Source organism: Micropterus dolomieu, linkage group LG23, assembly GCF_021292245.1.
Source record: "Micropterus dolomieu isolate WLL.071019.BEF.003 ecotype Adirondacks linkage group LG23, ASM2129224v1, whole genome shotgun sequence".
NCBI lineage: Eukaryota > Metazoa > Chordata > Actinopteri > Centrarchiformes > Centrarchidae > Micropterus > Micropterus dolomieu.
Window position 1 is genome coordinate 4,323,917 of NC_060172.1, and position 7,999 is coordinate 4,331,915.

General features: G+C 44.8%; 1 protein-coding gene across 1 annotated transcript in view; it reads right to left on the reverse strand.

Annotated features, from left to right (window-relative positions):
• Positions 1-7,999, reverse strand: part of LOC123962998 (T-cell immunoglobulin and mucin domain-containing protein 4-like) — a 21,979-nt gene that overhangs the window by 3,847 nt on the left and 10,133 nt on the right. The window lies entirely within an intron of this gene.

Below are 7,999 nucleotides of genomic sequence, written 5' to 3' on the forward strand. Positions count from 1 at the left end.
GTTAATTCAGACTCTTGCAGACCACTGAAACCATCCAGAACACCTTAACCACCATCTAGTAATGCCTTAGCAACCACCCTAACAACTGTTCTACAGACGCTGCAAGAAAACCTAGATCCTAAGTCAAAATTATTACAGATGTGGTTTCTATCATTAATAGAAATCTCATTAGAATATCCTAATTGTGATGAATTAACTCATATTTTAAGGCTATGACTAACTGAGCCTAAATGATAACATTGAGCTCATCCATATATTATTATACTTCCGCTCCAGAGCTTCTTTCTCTACAGTGTACGGGGCCAACACACGAGGGCCAAATGGTTTTAGGGTGTGATAAGCACACCACTTCCTGTTGGCAGTACTTGGCATTAGCTGCTTGCTGTTAGAGTTTCACTTCTCCACTTCACCTTCTCCCATCTATCTTTTATCTGTGGTAAAAAGGTAAGTAATCTATAAGTAATCTAAAAAGTAATCTACAGTTTTATTTACAATAAATATTCTCCTACAAATATGTAAAGATTTAATATTTGAATATATATGTAGTCTCCAATATATATATATATATAAATCCCCTCTCAGCCCTTGCTTGGTGGTATGTGTCATCGTCAAGCTCGCCTCTACCAGAGGCCTGGGAGTTTGAGGGTTCTGCACAGTATCTTAGCTGTTCCTAGGACTGCACTTTTCTGGACAGAGACCTCTGATGTTTTACCTGGAATCTGCTGGAGCCACTCTCCCAGTTTGGGGGTCACGGCCCCCGGTGCTCCGATCACCACTGGCACCACTGTTGCTCTTACTTTCCACATCTTTTCTAGCTCCTCTTTCAGCCCTTGGTATTTCTCAAGCTTCTCGTGGTCCTTCTTCTTGATGTTGCTGTCGCTTGGGATTGCCTGGTGTGGTAGACCCCAGCCTCTATTGATCTTGTACTGAGTGCCTGTTCTTGTGCCGCCATGATTAGTGCTTCTGTGCTGTCCTTCAGTCCAGCCTTGTACAGCCACTGCTAGGATTTATTGATATCAGCCACTTCTTCTATTTGTCAGTGGTACATGCCGTGATAGGAGTTGCTGTTTGCGGTTGTTAGAACAGTGAACTAGGAGTTGTTTCTTTGTCAGTGTTGATGGGTTTCGAAGCATCCATATATCCCACAGTCTCATCACACAGTCATATTTTCTGCTCTAGTCCATGAATGTCTTGTTCCAGTAGTCCATTTGTCATCAGGTTGCCCTGGTTCTTTAGCACCTGACGTGGACCTTGTTGACCCGGGCGACGTCTGAGCCGGTATGGCTCTTGCATTTGCGGTTTCACTCATGCCTGAGGTAGGCAAGTAGCATTAAGGACCTTGCCTAAGGGTCCACTGGCAAAGTCAGTTACTTTAACCACTGAGCTATCCAGGAGCGATATATATATACATGTATATATAACTGTTTTGATGTGTCTGAACAATGTTAGAGTGATACTACTTATTACATTTGATAAACGCCAACAGGCAACAGTGTTTATAACGTGCAGCTCAGAAATGATAATTGTGTCACCCGTTTACATGTGTTCATATGGGATGATATATGATGGGTCTCCTCATAGTTGCACATCAAATTTAAAACAACATAGTCCTGACTGACCACATAAATTTGGGCTACATTCAATCAGCTAAGACACTAAACTCACGGCGGACATGTTGGGCTTTATTCAGGACCTGGATGCAGCCCTGTGGTGCGTCGCAGCCCAGAACCCAAGCGCTTGGAGTGGAAACCTCGCTTGGGTTGAATACGCCCACAGAGCCCTCACCAGTGCTGCCACGATACTGTTCACCTGTCTTGTGTCCACTCCTGGGTCCATAAGGCAAACCTTAACACTGGATCAACAAACCTTTTGTTACACATGGATCATCCCAAGATGCACAAAAAAGCCTTTTGGAGCAGCACCCAACAGGATGTCAGCCACTTTAATTTGAAAGGCAATTTAAGCCTTTTTGTGCCATTTTCAGTCTCCATATTTTAACAAACTCCTCCTACAGAATAAATCCGATCGACTTCATATTTTTGCTGTGCAGTCTCAAGGCATCGATCACAAAAAGTTGTGCTATGTGTGAGTTTTGGTTGAAGGGCGTGTCCATGGTGTCAAATATCGATGATTCACTATGACACTGGAAGGTGTTATAACTTTAGTGCACATCCTCAGATCTGCAGCAAATTTTACATGTCCCACCCTGAACACATCCAAATGCCAATATTCACTCAACGTCAAGCCACCTACTGGTAACAGTAAGCGAGCCGTTTGTTGTAGTAGATAAACATGAAAACTGGACTTTCCCACTGAAGTCACATCACAATGTTATCTTTGAGCCGATAAAAAAAAACATGTTTATCTAAAGAATGTTTAACTTATTTATTACATGTAGCTTCATCATGTCAATTTCTATTTTGGATGTGTGTCATGTGTCTGAGTGCTTTTGTTTTTTGAATCAGTTCCAAAGCTGAGGCCATTGATGCATCTGCTTCAAACATAAGTGATCAGTAAATCTACTCATCCATCAACTGTGTTGATCCCCAACTATTAATATATTTTATGAAACTTCTCTTTATTTAAATTGTAAAAAACGTTTGTGTTTTTATAATTTAGTGAGTCTGTTAATCTCCGTCAGATAGTGGTGTCCACTTTCAGAAGATGATAAATGAATGAAATTTTTCTTTCTGATGATTTTGAAATAAATTTTATCACCACATTGATTTTGAGAAAAAAACCCTGCATTTTTACTTTTAGAAAAAACTAACTATTTTATTTACTGAGAACAGCTTTAATTTAATTACATCAAACATTTATGAAAAAAGACAAAGCTTTAACAACAATAAACTCTCTGTGTCCTCCTCCTCTGATTGGTTCAGCCTCCTGTTTCCTCCTCCAAACTCCTGCAGACGTATAAATAAATACATTAATAAGTGTCTTTAAATAACTGTCCTTCTTTTTCTTTAAAGCTGTGCTGTTAATAAAAAGTAAAAGTGACAGAAATACTGTCCTGATATTTGTGCTGTAATGACCTCATTTGGCCTCTTGAGGGCGACAGAATCTAAAGCTCCATCATGTCTGAACAGAACAGCTGATGTTTGTCTTTTAGAACTGCTTGCTCGTGGTTTCAAAACTATGTCTCCTTAGTTCCTCCTCTTCAAACTCTTCCTCCGTGTCCTTGTTGTCATCCCTAAACAGGTGACCTGAAACAGCTTCTGGTTTTCCAGGTGTGGTTTGTGGTTTTGCTCGTTGAGTCATTGTTTTCAGAAATTATGTAATGTGTGAAGAGTTTGTGAAAGCAGTCATAAAAAAACTGTAAAATCAGCCGCCCCAGACGTGTATGTGTGTGTTTTTGTCTTAATATGCTTGTGGGGTCCTAAAGCCGTGATTTACTATATTTGTGGGGTCCAAAAGCTTTGTGGGGTCCAACATGCTGGACCCCACATGTTTAAAGAGCTGTTTGAGTGTTACGACTTGGTTTTAGGATAGGGCTGTGTGATATGGCCGAAATGTTATCAAAATAAAAAGATTTCATATAATTTGATATCAATAATTTTCAGGATAAATGTCAAGTCATTCATTATTTCAAGTTTTCCCGTTGGTGAAAATTGAATAAACCAGATGGTTAACTGTGTGGTTAAACTATTCTTTAATGTCAGAACGTGACAAACACTTGAAGCCAAACTGTAAATCACTTAACATATCTGAGGTAGAACATTTAAAACAATTATGATCAAATCTTTAAAAAAAAAAATATGATTAGTAACTTTTTTCTGTCCCTTTTCCTCAACACAACGTCTTAATAGAAAAAATAAGTGCTAATTTGTTTGTGATTCTAATGAATTTAATCAAAGATTTATTGACAGTTTATTGAACAATTGTTATATTGTTATTGAGGAAAAGGGTTCAGGTTAGAATCAGGTTCCGGTTTGGCAGGCAGGTCGTTGTGACGGTTCAGGGTTAGAGGATTCATCATGTCAATGAGATGTCCCCTCAAAGATAGTAAGACAAACGTGTGTGTGTGTGTGTGTACTGACTGTAACAGGTGATCAGCAGCACTGCAGGTATAAAGACGATGAAGGAGACTCTCACTGTGTTTCCAACGAGGCTCTGCAGACTGTTTACCTGCTGGACAGGTGTGCTCCACATCTGTCAACACACACACATTTTCACACACACTAAACATCAAGACAGCTGAAAGGTTTCATGTTCAGATCATCAATATAATCAATATCAGTCAATATAACCCAAATAATAATCCTATAGTTACAGATAATGTTTGTGTCTCCTTCACTTCATTCATAGATGGTTAATTTTGAGTTTCAACGTTTGGATCCAGCTTTTGCCTCCTGCAGACTACACGACTTCCAGCGTCGGCCGATGGCCGTGCTGTTCACACGACTCAACTTGCCGTGTTGTGACGGAAGTGTTGAAGTCGTTGTGGCGTTCACACTACGTGACTGATCGGTGACAGGGGGTCATACACTACACGAGCTGACAGCGGCTGTGTCACCCGACGCTGGTCTGCAAACCAGGTTTGGTCAAGAAAACACACGTAAAATGTGAAACGGGAAATGACGCGAACCTGCACAGGAAACAGCTGTTTGTTATTATAAAGACAAAGAATCTGGGTGAAAGGATGGATCAGCAGGGATCGTCCGAGCTACAGAGAGCTGGAGGGGAGTTAAAAGACTGTAGGTTTTGCAGAGAAAAGTAGCTGCCTGCTCTCATTGGCTGGATGTGGATGTGGAGCTGGCCGACTCCGCCAGATATTTGGCGTGCCGGATATCTATCAGACGTTGGCGATGGGTCAGAAATGTGTCGAGGAGCCGTTTTGATGCGTCGTTGTGTAGTTCACACATAACGACTGACGACCGCCGATCGACCGCTGATTTACCCCCCGATCACAGCCTGACGGTCGCCGAGCGGCAAATGGGGCTCATAATCATGTGGTGTGAACGAGGCTTTAGTGAAAATACCTGGATTCACTGAGCTCTGACACTCCAGAGAAACCAGAGAAGATGAAACCAGGCAGATGTATCCAGGTGAGGGGCAGATGAAGAGAAGTCAGGCAGGTAGGATCAAGAAGGGAATGAGAACGATGGAAGGATTAGTCTGATGCAGAAGACAGTCTGGCAGAGCCCTACTGGAAGAGGACCGGTTTACACCGATCAGCCACAACATCATGCCCGCTGACAGGTGAAGAGAGTAACTCTGATTAGCTGGTCACCATAGCACCTGCCAGTGGGTGGGACCTATCAGGCAGCAGGTGTCCTCAGAGCTGATGTTAGAAGCAGGAAAAATGGGCAGCGTGAGGATCTGAGCAGCTGTGATATCTAGATGGCTGGGTCAGAACATCTCTAAACCGGTCTATCAGAAGTGGTCCAAGGAAGGAGAAGAGGTGAACCCCCGACAGGGTCATGGACGGCCAAGGTTCACTGATGCACGTGGGGATCGAAGGTCGGCCGTGTGATCCGATCCAACAGACGAGCTGCTGGAGGTAAGACTGCTGAAGAAGCTGATTCTGGTTCTGATAGAAAGGGGTCAGAACACACAGAGCATCACAGTCTGTTGTGTACGGGGCTGTGTAGCTGCAGACCAGTCGTCCACTAACTGGAAGGTCGGTGGTCTGCATGTCGAAGTGTCCTTGGGCAGGACACTGAACCCAACATTGCTCCCAGTGGCTGTTCCATCATTGTGTGGATGGGATGTAGAGTAAAGCACTGTGTGTGGTCAAAAAGACAAGAAAGGTGCTGTTAAAAGGTTAAAGGTGCAGCCCAGCAGCCGCCCAGCAGCCGCCCAGCAGCCGCCCAGCAGTCGCCCAGCAGCCGCCCAGCAGCCGCCCAGCAGTCGCCCAGCAGCCGCCCTGCAGCCGCCCAGCAGTCGCCCAGCAGTCGCCCAGCAGTCGCCCAGCAGTCGCCCAGCAGCCGCCCAGCAGTCGCCCAGCAGTCGCCCAGCAGCCGCCCAGCAGTCGCCCAGCAGTCGCCCAGCAGTCGCCCAGCAGCCGCCCAGCAGCCGCCCAGCAGTCGCCCAGCAGTCGCCCAGCAGTCGCCCAGCAGCCGCCCAGCAGCCGCCCAGCAGTCGCCCAGCAGTCGCCCAGCAGCCGCCCAGCAGCCGCCCAGCAGTCGCCCAGCAGTCGCCCAGCAGCCCTGGCCTCCCTGCACTTCCCTGAGGTAAGGACACAGGAACCACAACCAGACAAAGCGTTCCAACACTTGTCTGGCACCTTAATCAGTTTAAATTAGGCTTGTTTTCCATTCCACCATGTTTCTAAATCAAATATGGGTTCAGAATAAATATGTTAAAAATTTATTGGACAAACCAGTTTTAACTTTTCCAGTTTCCTGTTTGTTCTGAACGAGTTCTCTAAGTGGTGACGAGGGTTTCTTGGTTTGAGCCTTCAGTGCTGACGAGTGAAAAATCTTAAAGAGTTATTTGATTCATTCTGGAACTAAAATGAAACTTGTGATGAGAAAACTGACCTCCGGAGCCCGTGTGACCTCCGTAGGTTCATTGTCTGTGACATCACTTCCTGTCGTTGATCTGACTGTGCTGGTATGAAGAGGAGCTGTGGGATCAGAACACAGACAGCTCAGATTAAATCAGATCTCTGAAGCTTCAACATGCCGCCTGTCACGTGTCCTTTTTCAAACCCCACAAACATTAAAAAATGACATCCTTTAAACAGCGTCTCACCTCTCTCGACGATCAGATCCAAGTGATGTTTGTTATCATTGAACGGTCCCTGTACCCTCACCCTGCACCCGTACCGTCCAGCATCCGTCTCTGTGAGGTCCAGTATGGTCAGAGAAACATCACCTGCCTCCAGTCGTCCCAGTAACTGATACCTGCTGGAAGCTCTGGTTCTCACTTTATGTCCGTCTGTGGAGACGAGCTGGTCGCCGCAGCCTCGGGCCGGTAATTCACCTCGACCCCAGCAGACTGGCTGCGCTCCATGTTTGCTGATGTCATATTTACAGGACAGAGTGACGCTCTGACCTGTTTGACCAACAACTGAGCTGCCGTCACTTTCACCGACTGTGGAGGCAGAAAGAAAGACAGAGGCTGCGTCTGAAATCACCACTGATTCACTCCTCAGGCGAGCTGTATGTAGAGGAGCGTACAGCGAGCTCACCCGCAGAACAAAAACACCTTCGGACACGACTCCGATCTTTATCTCAGCGACTTTGATTCGGTCATTGCTGTCAGACAGTCGGTTGGTGGACTGTTTTCTCTATCAGCCCAATGCATGATGGGACTTGGTTAGTGACCATTGGTTGTACACTACTTTTCAAAATGCATTCTGGGCTAAGATATAAAAATTCTCACTATACAGACAGCACAACAAACTGGCGAGCTCACTTTACAGTGAGTAGTGCGTGAGTTAAAGTTAAAGCTCTTTATTTAAATGTTTTACTTCCAGGGTGGATAGAAGCTGAAAGAAGATATTCTGCATACAAACTCCAGAGAGCCTGTAGATTTATCAGTAACAGCAGAAGCAGATTTACCTGCTGTTACTCTTCATCTAATAATGTACCCATGTCTTTAACGTTGAGTTTAAATAAAGTTAAAGTACCTGTACCTGTGAGGAGAACGAGCAGCAGCATCAAGTCCAACCTGCTCTCAGTCTTCATGATCCACATCGAACACCTTGAAAGACTGAAGCAGCTGAAACACAGCGAGAGTTGGCGGCACGAATCCACGCTGAAGAGAAGCTTTCACGAGTAAGTGAGAAATGTTTTTCAGGTTTCAGCTTTAGAGTTCCGTTTGTATTTGACCACAAACAAAAGCCTGCAGAAAGAAACACCCACTGAAGAGACACAGCAGCCTGAGGTTTGAGCTGGTGCAGGAGAGACACTCTGACACCACAATGAAGCAGTTACCTTTGGACTGACTTCAAGTGTTTCAGCTCTCTGTTTTAGTCCTTCACAGTGCAGATGGACGATGGTGTCAGCGAGTCAGGCTGTAGGTAAAATCTTTATTCCAGCCTGAGTAA